The following is an 18847-nucleotide window of genomic DNA, read 5'->3' on the forward strand; positions in this document are numbered from 1 at the left end:
AAGGCAATTAGGCACTCATCGATTGCAGTAGTGACCGATGTTATCAGTTTATTTTGCGGGATCATCGCTGGATTCCAATAGACGTTCACTATTAACAGAGGGACGCCCCGGGCAATCGTTGGTCTTTGGGAGTAGCACTGTAGTTGCTTGAGTGAACATATTGGGGTTCACAGCCTTTAAGATGGTCCACTTTAAGTTGTTTTTTATCATCGTTATTAATCCAGTTTATGGACGGCCGAACAAGTTTTTGCCTGCTGCATTAAATAGGACTGTGTATCCTTCACATGCTGGTTTCTCCTGCATCCAGGTTTCTTGCAGGCATAATATTGAACATTGATCTAGTTTTGGCCATTTTTCTTCAAATAGATGGGCAAAGCCTCTTGTTTTCCATGTTGCCAGGCAATAGAGGGAGATCTTGTCGCTGGTCCTATCCTGGTGGGTATTCGTTTTGTGAACTTGAGATGTCCTTCGTGAGCTAGTATTGCCAGTCGGTACGGACACAGTAGTGCTCTCAACCGGTCCCGTAGTTCAACTTGTTTTTGCTCATCGCTCCGTTGGCCATGTGGGCTCGATTTCTGGGAACTTCGGTAATTTGAGCTTTCTTCCAGCTGCTGTCTATCAAAGCCAAAGAACATCAAGTCCTCTTTGGTGTTGATTAGTTGTTTTGCAATGAGTTTTGATTTGAGGTGCAGGGTGACCCAGTCCAAGCGCTCTTCAGACATGTATTCAACAACTGCTATGTCATCGGATTCAATTGTGCGTATCATCGGTATACTGTGTAGTAGTTTGATGATGTTGCAGCAATTTAAGTTTACTTCGTTTTTTTCATTTAAGATGTTCTCGACTTGTAATTTCCAGGTATTGCTATTTAAGGACTTGGCGAGATGTTGCAGAGTATTGTTGTTTTGACGTGTGCATTTAGACTTTTGTGCCATAGTCTGTCTCGGATTTAGATTTAAAGACCAAGTTTGATTTTTGGTCATAGAGTTTCCTTTTGAACGACTGACATTCATATTCCGTTTGTTTTTCTTAGGAGATACAGATACTCTGGCACTTCCATTTTTCTCTGCCTCGCGTTTGGGGATAGTTTTTCATATCATCTTTTCTGGTTTATGGTACGGTTTTGGTACGATGAGTGCATGAGGAGGATTCCCTTCATCTAACGTGGTGGAGGCCTCATCACCAACTTCAGCAGAATATGTTGACAGGTCACATAGGTCGATCGAGGATTCATCATCTTCAAGGTCTACCTCATTTTACTCTTCTCTCGCTCATTTTGTGTTCTTGGGGACCACTGAAACCAGTGTAATGTCATTGGGATGTTCGATCAATGTATTCCCCTTTTTTTATGCTCTGTTGAAAATGCTGATTGGAGGGGGGGTCAAAATATTCCGTATGAACTTTTTTGCTTCATTTGGGCGTGCTCTCTTTGACACTGGTTCACGCCTGGCTTTTGGAACCGTGGCCTTTGGTTTGGCTCCTGTTTTCGAGATAGGTCTCTCTGGGGCTTTTATCGTTTTAGCTGCTCCTTGGAATATTTCAAACGATAGTTTGGTGGTCAAATTTTGCAGGCCTGCGACAGCTGTTGCTTGAGAGTTTGTCTTGTTTGTTTTTGTTGTATCGCTTGGACTGACTTGGTCATAGTTGTCACACGGTGGGCCACTGTCGTCAACTGGCATCAAATTTTGCAAGGCCACGACAGCTGGAGCTTGAGAATTTGTCTTGTTTGATTTTGTTGTGTTGCTTAGACTGGCTTGATCATGATTGTCACTCGGTTCACCACTGTCATCAGCTGGCATCAGGGCTTTTTCTGAGGTGTCCGTGTTGATGCGTTGTCGCTCTGGTCTCTCCGATGTTTTGTTGGTGGTCTTTGATGCTGCTTCCTTCGTTGTCCCTGTGTGGGATGCCATTAAGCTTTCTTCCGATGTCAGTCCAGAAATACTAAACACCCCGTGGGTGGAAGGAAATGCATGATTAATTGGTTGGCCGAAGACCAATCGAGTCATTTACAGTGTTAAGAATATATACTCATTAGTTATTACGTAGCTATCAGTTCAACTACAGTGAGGCCATTTTAAGATGACCAGAATCACCATTTTGTTTTCTCTCTGCTCTCTCTAACGTTGCCACTTTGCCTCATGTAAAACTGCTTTGCTGTAGATATTATTTCGCTTCAATGATCCAAGGCCAAGAAACATGTTGAAACATTACACTGGAAAGCCATACAGAAATGCCCGATTCCCTCCCTCACATATCCTTGAAGGCAGGGAGCAAGGCATTTTAATCAGTACACGAATGCCAGCGAGTCTCCTGAAAGAATAGCAATGTATGAAACTAGCATTTAAAGAGTTGAATTTTGTTCTTCTTTACGGCCCCCCTTTCTGAGCACAGTGAGGCCCTGGAGAGCGGGCTGCCCTCTAGAGAGAGAATCGAAAATAAGAGATAGTGAGGCCTGGTATGTGCCAGTCTCCTACGCACAGCTTGCCCATGAAAACAGAAATGCTGTTTTCACGCAAATAAAGAATGGTGTCCGTAAAATTGAACATTGCAAACCATTACTAAATATGGTGGTCTAAGGTGTCATATTTGTCACAATGGTCAATCATCGCCTCTAATTCAAAGGGAAATGAATTGGGGGCAGCATCAAATGTGTCATACTGTGTCATTGCTGATTGTAAGCTGCTCCTTTTGTATATATGTAACTGATGTACGTCTCTCACTCTCTTGCGTTCCCCGAGGCCTGTTGGACACACGTCGCGGGGCGTGGGACCATTTGGCCAACTGGGACTATTTTGTATTGCAAGAAACCCTAGATTTTGGGAACAGAACCTCGTGTCTGGCGTATCCATTCGTGTGTGGTGATTGTGCCTTGTTTCCACATCCGAGGGTCTCTCAGGGGCCCCTTCACTGATTGCATGGTGTTTTTCTCAGGGATGAGGTGCTCGTTACCACTGACATTTGCCTCTTGTTTCGATGGCCGTGGGCTTCATCAATGGCCTCTTTTTCGAGGGTCCGTATGTCGAGCTGGCCATTTGGCCAGGCTTCGATGTCATGTTGTGCTGCATCCATTTAGTGCATTCCATGATGGCCTCCATGAGGTCGACTTTGTCCTGTGTTTCTTGTCTCGCAATATCACTTAGTTGAACTTGCCAGCACCTTGAAGAGTCGGCCTCGTACTCAAGTCTCTGCGTACTGTTTTGCGAGAGCGTTTCCATCACACTCAACTTGTTGTTTAAAGTTGTCAGCATCGAAGTATGATCATTTAATGAGTCATGGAGTGACTCATACAGCTTCATAAATGGGAGCATGGCTATTGTTGTTGGGGCAAGAACGTTGTTGTGAATTTGTAAGCCAGCGGTTATGGATAGATGAGCCTTGTTTGTGGATTCCGGGTCTGAGTCACTATCTAGTGACAAGGAGACATTGGCTCTTTGCATGCTCACTTTGGGAGATTTGTTGAATTTAGTGTTTGGGTTTATTTTCCCATTCTCGCCGATGAGAAATGTATTTCGAGCGGGTGTTTTACTTTGTGGGGTGTTTGTCTTTGGTGGCCAAGTGTCTTTTCCACTTGATTTTCAGGCTTGGACGTGTCACAAACTTTTGCATATTTGTGAATAAAGCTCTCTTCCAAGCGTTCTCACATCGTCAGATAGTCGGCTTTCAGTCTTTCAGTAAGTCATGCTTCTCTAGCCGCAAGATTTGAGGCGGAAACGTTTTTTAACTTTGTCGCTGTCGAGGTATGGGGGGGTCTCGTCTGTTGCTTCGGCGACGCAAGAGCCATTTTGTTTCGCAGAGGTAAAAGATGAATCATACTTTGTCATCTTTTTTGCAGGAGTGTCCTTAGGCCTTAGTAAGTCGGCATGAGGCCGTTTGGTGGGCCTAGCATCGGCTGATGGTTCCACATTGTTTTTCTGCTTGGTTGTAGACGAGGGGCCGCTGACATTTTTTTCCACTTTTGTCTGTGGCATCAATGACGGCCCGTTTAGGCTTGGTCGGCTGGGAGTTAAGAGATCGTCAGGCACAACCGTTGGAACCGGTGCTATTGAATTTGCTGATATGCTGGCTTCATTCAGTTCGACAGACTGATTCCGCAATTGGTTGCTGCCATGGGCCTCCTTTATTCTCAGGGGCATGCACGGAACGCCGGTGTCTTCATCTAAGACGCATAGTGCAGCAGTGCCTGCCACGCCGCTCTCGCCCAGCAGGTGCGCCGACAGTAGCTCAGAATCCGTGATCTTGAATGAAGACTCCTGCAGCGAGTCGCTGCGTCGACATACACAGATGGCGAAGGTAAGATTGGCACGGTCGGCGAGTTCTCTCAAGAAAGTTGCGTGATGCAGCATATTGGGTCGCGCTCAAGCTTGCCGGAATATGGATGTCCTGTGTCTCGGTATCCGTTATAACATGTAAGGTATGGGAATCAAAAATGTCTTCCTTATTTAGTACCGCTGATGTCAAGCATGATAGTGGAGGAATTACAGATAGAGTTTTGTCGAGAGAGGCAATAGGTATTTCAAGCATTGGGGTGTTGCTTACCTCTGACTCAGTGCCATGTTTCGGTTTCCTGCGGTGCTGCAGGGATTTGTGCCATGTCTGGGGAACGGAATTTACAAAAATCGACAAAAGGGTACTCACACTCGAGACAGCCCTAGATACTGTCCAACTTTCAAGTTAAATCTCAATAGTAGTTTAAAGGCTAGTGTTTGCGAGGCAAATCACTGAGGATACACCAAGGAAGCAGTCTAAGAAGTGCTAACCATAAATTTATTGTTGAAAGCACAATTTTCTGAGATTTTACACAATTTCTAAAACAAAAGATAAATAGAATAGAGCAATTGAACAAATAAAGAAAAACAGAACATTAATCACAAATATATCAAGTGCAAAAGAAGGGATAACATATTAATCACATCAAGATAAAACAATTATTACAGGCTACCCATAGTTCCTGCAACATAAGGCCTTCCAGGGTGTATAAAAAATTATCCTGGTAGGTATGTACAATATAGGAGTACTTTCTAAAACGTATACGTTTAAACCTATGCACTGTTGTGTTGAATTGACAGCAGCCAAATATTCCTTGTGCTACTTTGTTGTATTAATTAGTGTGAGGGTCAGAGACTTTTGGACACTAGATCATCTTTCTTTAGTTTAGTTCGCTAGGTAGGCACATCCTCGTTAGGATATGGATAGATAGGCGTTGATCTCACCCCTTTTCATTTTAATAAATGGCAAACATTGAGAAAATGATACCTTTGTGCCTGTCTCACATTTCTGACTCCTTGCACATTGATATTGATATTGATATTTTATTTCTATCGTGCTCGTACACAAGTTGTTCAGGGCGCGATGGTGTCAGGGTGGGATGGAATTCAGCTGAAACAAACTGGGGATCCAAAATGGGTATGAATCTCCAATATGTTAACATATTTGGAAAAGGCTTTATCAAAGTCTAGGAATTGTGACCATCAAGAGGCTAACGATATATACTTTAATAACTTAGAATCATCTTGGCAATCAACTAAACCTCAATTTTATTTAAAAAATAAGGTTCCGGAGAAAGATTGTTTCTATGGGAAAGCTTACCACATAGATCAATGTCATATTCAGAAATGATCCTAACTCTGGGGGTCGTATCAGGAGACAGGATCACATGGGAGAAGATGGCTGTCAAGGAGAAATGGTGACTCCTTTAGGAAAGATGCAGTATTCATCTTCTTCTGAGGATGACATTGCCATAATTCCCAAATACCTAATGGCATGCTGTCATTGAACAAGTCCCTCCCAAGTATTTGTAATAGTAGAGTCTAGACCAACACTATACACCCAACATGGCAGACTCAAAACGCCACCGGAAAACTTTGACTCTACATTTAGAAGCAATGCGGACGCGTTGCTAAGCAACAGACCAAAGCAAGGAACACTTGCGTCTCACAGCGGGCTCGCCGGCAGAGAGGCAGAGAATACAAACTAATGTAGGTATCTTGATTCTGACGTGAGAAATGATATGTATACCATTTTAGACAAACTTTAAACACATTCTCAGTTCATTGATTGCAATCAGTATTGTTTGATACTGATAGAACGTGTCACTGAATACATGTGGACCTACACACAGACAGTCTTGTGAGAGTTACGTAAAATCATGACAAGGAATACACTAGTCTGATTGAACCGAGAGGCTGACTTATGGCGAATAAAGTCAGTTTAAGGTAAGACACAGTTACCCTAGCTCTGAGCGATTTCATATAGTAATCACGTTATACTTTGAGTATTTAAGTCATACTCTTGCCCGGATAGATCATTCATTAGCGCTTTATGATTTACTGAATACACGAACGCAGAATACAAAGTACTTAAACCAATAGTACAACTCATATTGATTGAGATCGATATTTGCATATCAAGTGAGACCTTCGCAAAGACTACTTTCATCCATTATTGACATCCGTAAAGGCTCAGTTGAAAGAGGTACGTTATTATCAGTAACCGCGTACATCTAGTTATACATTATTGCTGATGAGCTCACATTCAGAGATAGAGTCTAATACCTGAATAATATATGTTTTACACCAATTTACATCACACGTCCCAGGATTTGGACAATTTAATAACGTATCAGAGAACCTAAACTACCATCTGGATACCACGCACCTAATTGATATTGGGTGAGTGTATCTCAAATCCGTTTAGAGGCAGTTAGAATATTTTGACAATTGTTGAATATGGTTGGTTTTACAGTGGGACACATCGCTCTTTTAGTGACTTGTCCCTCTGGAGACCACATTTCTAGCACTATTTTGGATACCTTAGAAATTGAAGGCTTTTTTTCACAAAAGTTGCAATTGATCTTAATGAAAAGAGTGAGGGGAACCATCCCTGGATAGGCCCTTTCACATGTCAGTGCAATGGCACAAGATCTTCCTTTTTTGAAACTATAAAAAAATATATTGTGAACCAGTTTTTAACACCAAGATATCTATTTTAATTTTCAGAACTACATTATTCCTGATATTTATGCCTGAAGAAGGGCAAATTAGCCCGAAACACATAGTAGCAGATAGGTGGACCTCATTGGTCCTCACAAACATTAACCACTCTTATCAAGATATCTGGAAACTTATGCACTAATTGATTTAATTGGTTTGCTACTTGTGTAACATGGAGAGAAGTGTCTCTGAAAGAAATGGAACTTTGATGTACACTGAAAAAAATCAGTATTTTCTACGTATATGAAATTTATGAATGCTAAATCAGATTGAATCTTTATTTCAAATTGTAATACACACGCTATAAAACAGTTTTTTTAATGAAATATAATGAAGTTTCCTTGAATACTTAAAAATTAGGACAACGCTTTGTTGTATGTGTGTGCCCTTGTTTGTACCTCGTGGCTATCGAGGCACCTGTTCTTTTTTCATTGTATATGATCCGGTAGCATGGATCCAACAAGGAGCACCTTTAAATCTTGTTTGATGAAACAATTAATTGTGTATGTTTGGAGAGATATCTGAAGTAAACTGAGTGCACCTCTATACCCTACTAATACCTCCCAGGTAACTGCCCAAAGAACATGTTATGAAAGGTCATCTAACCAGAATAAGGTGTGCAAATTATTAGTTCAGGAATATAATATAACATCCTCCAATTGTTAGGATTCTGTCTTAAATAGAGGTCTTAATCCCAATGTGAAAACACAAACCTTTTCCACAACATTCCATAACTCTGACAAATCACAGTTTACAAAGCAATCCAAACTAATTAAATCCAAAGAACCAAAACCATTAGGGACTTCAAGAGCCATAACGTTTGTGGTACTGGGACGAGGAAGATGGGCCCAGAAACGGTAAGGGTCAAAGGTGCCATCAAACAGAATGTGCTGTCTAGTTTTTACAAAGGAAGACACCTGAGCGGGACATTTAAACTCAGAAATGAGTTGCAGCCGGAGGAAGACGCCGAAGGAGTAGTTGAAGCAGAGGCAGTCGGGAGTGCTGGATTCACTGCAGAAGGAAGAACACCAGCTGAGCTGGATGTGAGCAGTGAAGGCTGGCGAAATTGCAGAAGGTGCGCAGTGGGAACTGATGTCTGGAAGAGAAGCACAACCGTAGGGGAAACATGCTACGAAGCCAACGTGTGGTGCTTGTGTGTGCGGGAGAAAGCAGAGAGCCCACGGAGCTGGCAGAGCTCCGGAGAAGATCGGTGCAGTCCAGGGAGCTGGCAGCAGAGCAGAAAAAACAAAGGAGAGCTGCTGAAGCGCCAGCGAGTGAAAAGGAGACACCAAAGAAGACTAGTGATTTGGCGTGATGCTACAGGTGACCCTGGGGTGCTCTGAGCAGGACATTTAGCAGAAACGAATATTTTTTTAATACTGATCAAATTAAAAGAAGACAAAGGCAGCAGGGGCACAACTCTCCTTATATCAGACACCAATTGGGGGAAGCCTGTAACCCGAATTGCCAACAGCCAAGAGGCTGAAGAGAAGTAATACAAAGGCAGAAGTGGTGCAATTCCACTGTCATGGGATACCAACTTGGAGACATCTGTAACCCACATTGTTAAGAGTGAAGAGACTATAAAAAGAAGCAGCCATTGTTCAGATATCCTCACATAAGATACTGGTGTGGAGAATCTTGGAACAAATATTGCCACTAAGCACAATTGTAGTTGGAGTTTTTCATCCTGGCAGGCGAGTGGACCAAGAAAGAAGAAGATATTGTGAAGCAGTGTGAATGTGGAAAAGAGGTGTGGTGGAAAGAACATGTTGACTTCATTTTTGACAAACTGTTGCTTCACCAAAAGTAATTGCTGAGCTATGCTGACAAGGGTATTTCATGAGAAGTGTGATATGCTGATAATCACTTTGCATGCAGAGGAAAACAATTGCCTTAATTGATTAACTTATTTTTTGTGAAAAGACATTTACCATATTAAGAAGGATATTGTGGAAGATAACAATTGCTTATTGCCAATTTACCTTATCAAGTGGAAAGTCGCATTGGAAAGTGAGAAACATTTGTTTTGTACGTAACAGTACTCCAAGAGGAGTACTTTTTACAACGTATACATTTGAACTTTTGCACTGTTGTGTTGAATTGAAAACAGCCAACTATTGCTTGTGTTATTTTGTAGTATGTATTAGTGTGAGGGTCAGAGTCTTTTGGACACTAGGTCATTTTTCTTTAGTTTAGTTTGCTAGGTAGGGACATCCTCGTTGGATAGGGAAAGATAGGGAAAGATAGGGAAAGATAGGGAAAGATAGGGAAAGATAGATGTTCATTTCACCCCTTTTCATTTAAATAAATGGCAAACATTGAGAAAGCTATACCTTGTGTTCGTCTCGCATTTCTGACTACTCACAGCACATAGAATCAGTTCTAAGGACTTCTACAGGGAGATAAAAGGATTTGCCTAAAATCATATACTTCAGTTAAGTGGTGATACAGGGATATGCGCCCAATCTGAAAAGTAGAATTTTTACCACATGTATCTTTCAGGCTCTAGTTGGTAGAAAGATGTGTTTTTGTCTTTCAAGAATACTCTGTACACAAATCATAATAAACCACTCCTTACACACCGTTGCTTGCCTTATCTCAACATAGGTACAGGAACAGAAGCAAGGAGCTTAGAAGCAGGAATGTAGATACTGGAAATCTTACATAGTGTACATTGTCAGTGGTCAGGGGCTGTTTAGAGGAAGTGTGGCAAATTTCAGGACCATTTCTATTATTGAGGCCAAGTGAATGCCTAGTCGCAAAAATGGCTAAACGTTAGCTACAATTTCTCTAAACAGCCCCTGCCCACTGGCAAATGTTGCAGTGCCTGTGCATGCCCTTTTCTAGCGCTAAATATATTGGAATAGCCACAAAGACAGCCTGGGGACACACACACGCATGCTGCAAAATCTGTTGCATCCTTGGTTATTTTGAGGAATTGTGGCAAATTGTGAGATACGTTTATTTCTGGGGGTGTCTGAATTCATGGTCACATATCACATAGAAAGGCTGAAAATTGGCTACAAATGCTCAAAGTAGCAAATGTGTTCTTTTGCAAAAGAACGACGAAATATGCATTTTTGGGTTTCTGCATTAGTCTTATTCAAACCATCCATTCGAAGGACAGGAAAAAGAAGAGGGTCTGGGGCACTATAAGAGACTCTGAAAAATCCCATGTTAAACCCTTGTTTGTAAATACAAATATGTGTTAGTGGTCAAGGGCTATGTTGAGGAAAGTTGGCCATTTCTGAAATGTGAATCAACATCCACAAAAATGGCTTACATTTTTCACAATTCCTCAAACACCAGACCACAGTCAATTTCTTTTCTCTTTTTTTACAAAGAAAACGTTTTAAAGTAGAATGTGCAGTGTTTTTGAATACGGTCAGGGGACAGGCAAGTGAGCAATGGGAGAAAGCATACAGGCCTACCGGGAAGGAGTAGTGCCTTTCTATTGTATGCCAAGGCCCCTGTCCAGCCACCTCTTCACCCTCCCAAAATGACCTCCCAACCTCACACTAAGGCACCACTCAGAGGAGGTGCTGGGATCACTGTTTTTCAGTTTAAACTCAGGCAGCACCTTTTCTCCTGGTGGTGGTTTCCAGGGTTTATCGGGGTCAGCTGAAAAACTGAAAGCCTAAATATATTGGTGCAGCCAGCATGGACATGTATGGTCACAGTAAGCATAAAAATGTTTTCATACTAGCATACATGTGGCAAAAGATATCATAAAAAATCTGTTGGGAAAATGCTCCTGTGCACTGTTAGTCGCTTGCATCTATTGGATTTTGTTCATGCTCTGCCCTACAACACAGATTGCAAACTGTGTGGGTTTTTAAAAAAAATATATATTGTAAATTTTAGTTTAAAGAGAAGAACAAACTTTTCATTACATGTATCCAGAAACTTTAGTTTTTCTCTTGTCAATTTTACTGTTTTCACTGTCCGTTGTATCACTTTTGCGGTAGAACCGAATCCATGAAATTGATTACTGCACAAGTCAGCCTCGTGTTTATTCCTGTAATTAGGTAACTCCACCAGTCTTCCAAACTGTTATTTTTTGGCGCAAAAGTCTCAAGGTGCAGCAATCTTTGAGTGCTAATAGCTGTACACTCGGTTATCAGATGTTTGACTGATTCGACCGTGCTTTTGCAGTATCTGCATCGATTGTCTGATGTTTCCGGGTCATGCTTTAACATCAATATCGCTTTGGTCTTATAGAGATTGAAGCGCAGTCTCATGAATTAGTTTCAATTGTATCATGATGGAGATTTACACAGGTATTTGGGGGTCTCGTCAAGCCCATGCACCGAGGTTCCGAGATCCCGTGTAGATTTTAGCTTCCTTCGTTTTTCGTTGTTCTGAATCCAATTCCAGCGTTTCAGTTTGATTTTGGCCCTTTGCAGCATTTTTAATATAAGCTCATCCATCAGGTCTGCATTTTTCATTACCGCACAGAGATTTTGTTCCCACTTGCTTATAAGGGTAGACGTGTGAGCGTTAGCACTTTTTTGTAGAATTTCATATGGTCTTGCTGGTTGAGCCATTCTCATTTTACGCCAAACTGCAATTGATTTCCACAGCACAGTGCCATATAGTGAATCTATACCCAATTCATATCGAATCACTGATATGGAGAGATTTTGAGGCAGGTGCAGGTCTTTACGCCAGAACGTTCCCTCCAGTTTGCACCAGATATGCTCCATCCTGCTTCCCTGTCAAAAGTTATGGCCGGTACTACTTTTTGCAGGTAGAAGGCAAGTAGTGGTTTCAGTGTAAATTTGCCATAAACCGCGTGGAGTTTCAGTCCTTGTAAGGCGAACATAGTAATTCTGGTATGTAGGTCTTGACTCCAATTCCATTCACGTATAGAGACGTTGAATTGTATACCTAGATAGCCAATACAATTTATCACCTCTAGTTTTTCCTGCTTTAGATACCAGTTGAAGATTTTTTTCCGTGACTTTCCTCCACTATCGATTGACATGATCTTTGATTTCTTTATGTTAATTATTGTCATTTTTGTCGTAATACCTTTGTAATGCATCCAAGGATCGTTGCAGCCCAATTTGTGTTGTGTCTAACAGGACAATGTCATAAGCATATGTGACCCAAGAGACATGGTTGTTCTTTATCTTCGGTGGAAAAGTCCTCGGTTGAGACAGGGCAACTGGGAGATCTGATATAAAAAGTTTGAATAGCAAAGCTGCTAGTGGACAGCCATGTTTAACGCCCTTCTTTGTGTGAATTGTATCCGAGAGGTCGCCTTTAGAGTTCAATCTAACCCGAAAGGACGTGTTAGAATGTAATGCCATTATGGGATGCATTCATTCTAAAGGGCACGCCCATGAGGGTAGTTTTCCCCAGAGTTTCTGCCGATTGATGGTATCAAAATCCTGTTTCAGGTCTATGAAGGCAAGGAACACATTTGTCTTATTCTTCATCGATTTCAGTTTGATGATGTTTAGAATTAACAAGTTGAGCTCTATGCCGATTCCTTTAGTGAAGCCTATTTGAAGCTTATCAAGCACCTTTGCATGCTCGGCCCAGTCCGCCAATTTCTTTTGGAGGAAGACCGCTAACACTTTTCCTATGGTGTCGAGGAGCGTTATTGGGCGGTAGTTCATCGGGTTATTACAGTCGCCTCTCTTAAATAAAGGGACGACTATTGCCGTTCCCAAGACTCAGGTAGGGTCTTGGACACTGCGATCCTCTCAAACAGTGTTCTGATGAACTTTGCCCATAGCGCGCTGTTCGTTTTTAGCAATGCGTTGGAGATGCCGTCTGGGCCGGCTGCTCTGGAGTTGTTTAATTTTTGAATTGCCCATTCTATGTCCTCATGGGTTTCGATAACCTGCCATTCACTGGGCCCTTTGGATTCGGGTGTCGGACATGTGTTGTTCTGAATGTCAAATATAGCTGTGTAGTAGTAGACCCATGTCGCATCGTTGACACCGTTTGCCATGTCGTAGGCAGCTTTTATTGTGCCTGTGTTGATAATTTCCCATATTACTCTGGTGTCTTTGCGTATGATCAACTGAAGTATCTTTTCCGTTTGTTCCTGGTCTCACATGATGTTGAAGTCTTTGAGCCAGTTTCGGTATTGTTGGTGCTGATTTTTCTTTTGCGTTGCACAGCTCTTCTTTTTAGATCTTTTTAATTTCGTCAGATCCATACGCAATAATTTCTTTTCTTGGCACAAGATTGCGCTGTTAGATGTTTGTTGGTTCTTATAGCTGGTGTTCCGTGTCCTAAATGGTAATATCAACGGGCTATAATTTATGTTTCCTTCTAAGGCAGAGGATGACATGTGTTTTTCTGTGAGGTGACTCAGTTGTTTGGCATTAATTCCCAGCCTCGTTCCAGAGTAGTTGGTCGTTATAGCTCCCGTATATTTGACATCGGGGCTCAGCTTCATTCTCTCGTGCCAAGTCAGCAATAAAGCGTCATGGTCGCTTCTTGTGGTTTTTGCTATTTTCAAACTTATGATTTTACTTATTAAGTTTCTTGACACCCAAATGTACTCAAGGGTCTTTGAGCTTGTGCCCCGATGCCATGTGGCTGAGGCCAGAATATCTCTGCGGGTACATCCGTTCAACATCGAGCATTCTCTGATCGTCATCTCCCTCGACCATCGGTCGCCTCTGTTTATTACGTCATTTCCCTTCGAGATAGTTGATGTGTGGGTAGTTTTCAATTCATTGACCCATGAATAGTTCAAGTCTCCACATATGATTATTGCTGGATCAGGAAAGGCAATTAGGCACTCATCGATTGCAGTAGTGACCGATGTTATCAGTTTATTTTGCGGGATCATCGCTGGATTCCAATAGACGTTCACTATTAACAGAGGGACGCCCCGGGCAATCGTTGGTCTTTGGGAGTAGCACTGTAGTTGCTTGAGTGAACATATTGGGGTTCACAGCCTTTAAGATGGTCCACTTTAAGTTGTTTTTTATCATCGTTATTAATCCAGTTTATGGACGGCCGAACAAGTTTTTGCCTGCTGCATTAAATAGGACTGTGTATCCTTCACATGCTGGTTTCTCCTGCATCCAGGTTTCTTGCAGGCATAATATTGAACATTGATCTAGTTTTGGCCATTTTTCTTCAAATAGATGGGCAAAGCCTCTTGTTTTCCATGTTGCCAGGCAATAGAGGGAGATCTTGTCGCTGGTCCTATCCTGGTGGGTATTCGTTTTGTGAACTTGAGATGTCCTTCGTGAGCTAGTATTGCCAGTCGGTACGGACACAGTAGTGCTCTCAACCGGTCCCGTAGTTCAACTTGTTTTTGCTCATCGCTCCGTTGGCCATGTGGGCTCGATTTCTGGGAACTTCGGTAATTTGAGCTTTCTTCCAGCTGCTGTCTATCAAAGCCAAAGAACATCAAGTCCTCTTTGGTGTTGATTAGTTGTTTTGCAATGAGTTTTGATTTGAGGTGCAGGGTGACCCAGTCCAAGCGCTCTTCAGACATGTATTCAACAACTGCTATGTCATCGGATTCAATTGTGCGTATCATCGGTATACTGTGTAGTAGTTTGATGATGTTGCAGCAATTTAAGTTTACTTCGTTTTTTTCATTTAAGATGTTCTCGACTTGTAATTTCCAGGTATTGCTATTTAAGGACTTGGCGAGATGTTGCAGAGTATTGTTGTTTTGACGTGTGCATTTAGACTTTTGTGCCATAGTCTGTCTCGGATTTAGATTTAAAGACCAAGTTTGATTTTTGGTCATAGAGTTTCCTTTTGAACGACTGACATTCATATTCCGTTTGTTTTTCTTAGGAGATACAGATACTCTGGCACTTCCATTTTTCTCTGCCTCGCGTTTGGGGATAGTTTTTCATATCATCTTTTCTGGTTTATGGTACGGTTTTGGTACGATGAGTGCATGAGGAGGATTCCCTTCATCTAACGTGGTGGAGGCCTCATCACCAACTTCAGCAGAATATGTTGACAGGTCACATAGGTCGATCGAGGATTCATCATCTTCAAGGTCTACCTCATTTTACTCTTCTCTCGCTCATTTTGTGTTCTTGGGGACCACTGAAACCAGTGTAATGTCATTGGGATGTTCGATCAATGTATTCCCCTTTTTTTATGCTCTGTTGAAAATGCTGATTGGAGGGGGGGTCAAAATATTCCGTATGAACTTTTTTGCTTCATTTGGGCGTGCTCTCTTTGACACTGGTTCACGCCTGGCTTTTGGAACCGTGGCCTTTGGTTTGGCTCCTGTTTTCGAGATAGGTCTCTCTGGGGCTTTTATCGTTTTAGCTGCTCCTTGGAATATTTCAAACGATAGTTTGGTGGTCAAATTTTGCAGGCCTGCGACAGCTGTTGCTTGAGAGTTTGTCTTGTTTGTTTTTGTTGTATCGCTTGGACTGACTTGGTCATAGTTGTCACACGGTGGGCCACTGTCGTCAACTGGCATCAAATTTTGCAAGGCCACGACAGCTGGAGCTTGAGAATTTGTCTTGTTTGATTTTGTTGTGTTGCTTAGACTGGCTTGATCATGATTGTCACTCGGTTCACCACTGTCATCAGCTGGCATCAGGGCTTTTTCTGAGGTGTCCGTGTTGATGCGTTGTCGCTCTGGTCTCTCCGATGTTTTGTTGGTGGTCTTTGATGCTGCTTCCTTCGTTGTCCCTGTGTGGGATGCCATTAAGCTTTCTTCCGATGTCAGTCCAGAAATACTAAACACCCCGTGGGTGGAAGGAAATGCATGATTAATTGGTTGGCCGAAGACCAATCGAGTCATTTACAGTGTTAAGAATATATACTCATTAGTTATTACGTAGCTATCAGTTCAACTACAGTGAGGCCATTTTAAGATGACCAGAATCACCATTTTGTTTTCTCTCTGCTCTCTCTAACGTTGCCACTTTGCCTCATGTAAAACTGCTTTGCTGTAGATATTATTTCGCTTCAATGATCCAAGGCCAAGAAACATGTTGAAACATTACACTGGAAAGCCATACAGAAATGCCCGATTCCCTCCCTCACATATCCTTGAAGGCAGGGAGCAAGGCATTTTAATCAGTACACGAATGCCAGCGAGTCTCCTGAAAGAATAGCAATGTATGAAACTAGCATTTAAAGAGTTGAATTTTGTTCTTCTTTACGGCCCCCCTTTCTGAGCACAGTGAGGCCCTGGAGAGCGGGCTGCCCTCTAGAGAGAGAATCGAAAATAAGAGATAGTGAGGCCTGGTATGTGCCAGTCTCCTACGCACAGCTTGCCCATGAAAACAGAAATGCTGTTTTCACGCAAATAAAGAATGGTGTCCGTAAAATTGAACATTGCAAACCATTACTAAATATGGTGGTCTAAGGTGTCATATTTGTCACAATGGTCAATCATCGCCTCTAATTCAAAGGGAAATGAATTGGGGGCAGCATCAAATGTGTCATACTGTGTCATTGCTGATTGTAAGCTGCTCCTTTTGTATATATGTAACTGATGTACGTCTCTCACTCTCTTGCATTCCCCGAGGCCTGTTGGACACACGTCGCGGGGCGTGGGACCATTTGGCCAACTGGGACTATTTTGTATTGCAAGAAACCCTAGATTTTGGGAACAGAACCTCGTGTCTGGCGTATCCATTCGTGTGTGGTGATTGTGCCTTGTTTCCACATCCGAGGGTCTCTCAGGGGCCCCTTCACTGATTGCATGGTGTTTTTCTCAGGGATGAGGTGCTCGTTACCACTGACATTTGCCTCTTGTTTCGATGGCCGTGGGCTTCATCAATGGCCTCTTTTTCGAGGGTCCGTATGTCGAGCTGGCCATTTGGCCAGGCTTCGATGTCATGTTGTGCTGCATCCATTTAGTGCATTCCATGATGGCCTCCATGAGGTCGACTTTGTCCTGTGTTTCTTGTCTCGCAATATCACTTAGTTGAACTTGCCAGCACCTTGAAGAGTCGGCCTTGTACTCAAGTCTCTGCGTACTGTTTTGCGAGAGCGTTTCCATCACACTCAACTTGTTGTTTAAAGTTGTCAGCATCGAAGTATGATCATTTAATGAGTCATGGAGTGACTCATACAGCTTCATAAATGGGAGCATGGCTATTGTTGTTGGGGCAAGAACGTTGTTGTGAATTTGTAAGCCAGCGGTTATGGATAGATGAGCCTTGTTTGTGGATTCCGGGTCTGAGTCACTATCTAGTGACAAGGAGACATTGGCTCTTTGCATGCTCACTTTGGGAGATTTGTTGAATTTAGTGTTTGGGTTTATTTTCCCATTCTCGCCGATGAGAAATGTATTTCGAGCGGGTGTTTTACTTTGTGGGGTGTTTGTCTTTGGTGGCCAAGTGTCTTTTCCACTTGATTTTCAGGCTTGGACGTGTCACAAACTTTTGCATATTTGTGAATAAAGCTCTCTTCCAAGCGTTCTCACATCGTCAGATAGTCGGCTTTCAGTCTTTCAGTAAGTCATGCTTCTCTAGCCGCAAGATTTGAGGCGGAAACGTTTTTTAACTTTGTCGCTGTCGAGGTATGGGGGGGTCTCGTCTGTTGCTTCGGCGACGCAAGAGCCATTTTGTTTCGCAGAGGTAAAAGATGAATCATACTTTGTCATCTTTTTTGCAGGAGTGTCCTTAGGCCTTAGTAAGTCGGCATGAGGCCGTTTGGTGGGCCTAGCATCGGCTGATGGTTCCACATTGTTTTTCTGCTTGGTTGTAGACGAGGGGCCGCTGCCATTTTTTTCCACTTTTGTCTGTGGCATCAATGACGGCCCGTTTAGGCTTGGTCGGCTGGGAGTTAAGAGATCGTCAGGCACAACCGTTGGAACCGGTGCTATTGAATTTGCTGATATGCTGGCTTCATTCAGTTCGACAGACTGATTCCGCAATTGGTTGCTGCCATGGGCCTCCTTTATTCTCAGGGGCATGCACGGAACGCCGGTGTCTTCATCTAAGACGCATAGTGCAGCAGTGCCTGCCACGCCGCTCTCGCCCAGCAGGTGCGCCGACAGTAGCTCAGAATCCGTGATCTTGAATGAAGACTCCTGCAGCGAGTCGCTGCGTCGACATACACAGATGGCGAAGGTAAGATTGGCACGGTCGGCGAGTTCTCTCAAGAAAGTTGCGTGATGCAGCATATTGGGTCGCGCTCAAGCTTGCCGGAATATGGATGTCCTGTGTCTCGGTATCCGTTATAACATGTAAGGTATGGGAATCAAAAATGTCTTCCTTATTTAGTACCGCTGATGTCAAGCATGATAGTGGAGGAATTACAGATAGAGTTTTGTCGAGAGAGGCAATAGGTATTTCAAGCATTGGGGTGTTGCTTACCTCTGACTCAGTGCCATGTTTCGGTTTCCTGCGGTGCTGCAGGGATTTGTGCCATGTCTGGGGAACGGAATTTACAAAAATCGACAAAAGGGTACTCACACTCGAGACAGCCCTAGATACTGTCCAACTTTCAAGTTAAATCTCAATAGTAGTTTAAAGGCTAGTGTTTGCGAGGCAAATCACTGAGGATACACCAAGGAAGCAGTCTAAGAAGTGCTAACCATAAATTTATTGTTGAAAGCACAATTTTCTGAGATTTTACACAATTTCTAAAACAAAAGATAAATAGAATAGAGCAATTGAACAAATAAAGAAAAACAGAACATTAATCACAAATATATCAAGTGCAAAAGAAGGGATAACATATTAATCACATCAAGATAAAACAATTATTACAGGCTACCCATAGTTCCTGCAACATAAGGCCTTCCAGGGTGTATAAAAAATTATCCTGGTAGGTATGTAAAAAGAATATTATTTTAGCTGAGTTTGTATATTTAATCTGCCAACGAAAAGGGGTTTATTAGGAGAAACGTATTTGGTCTGAGGACCAGGCGGCGCAAGCTG

General features: G+C 42.5%; 1 long non-coding RNA gene across 1 annotated transcript in view; it reads right to left on the reverse strand.

Moving 5' to 3' along the window:
* LOC138504692 (uncharacterized) overlaps window positions 1–18847 on the reverse strand; it is a 125072-nt gene that overhangs the window by 19726 nt on the left and 86499 nt on the right. The window lies entirely within an intron of this gene.

This window comes from Ambystoma mexicanum, chromosome 11 (genome assembly GCF_040938575.1).
Source record: "Ambystoma mexicanum isolate Mex_15411 chromosome 11, UKY_AmexF1_1, whole genome shotgun sequence".
In the NCBI taxonomy this organism is placed as follows: Eukaryota; Metazoa; Chordata; class Amphibia; order Caudata; family Ambystomatidae; genus Ambystoma; species Ambystoma mexicanum.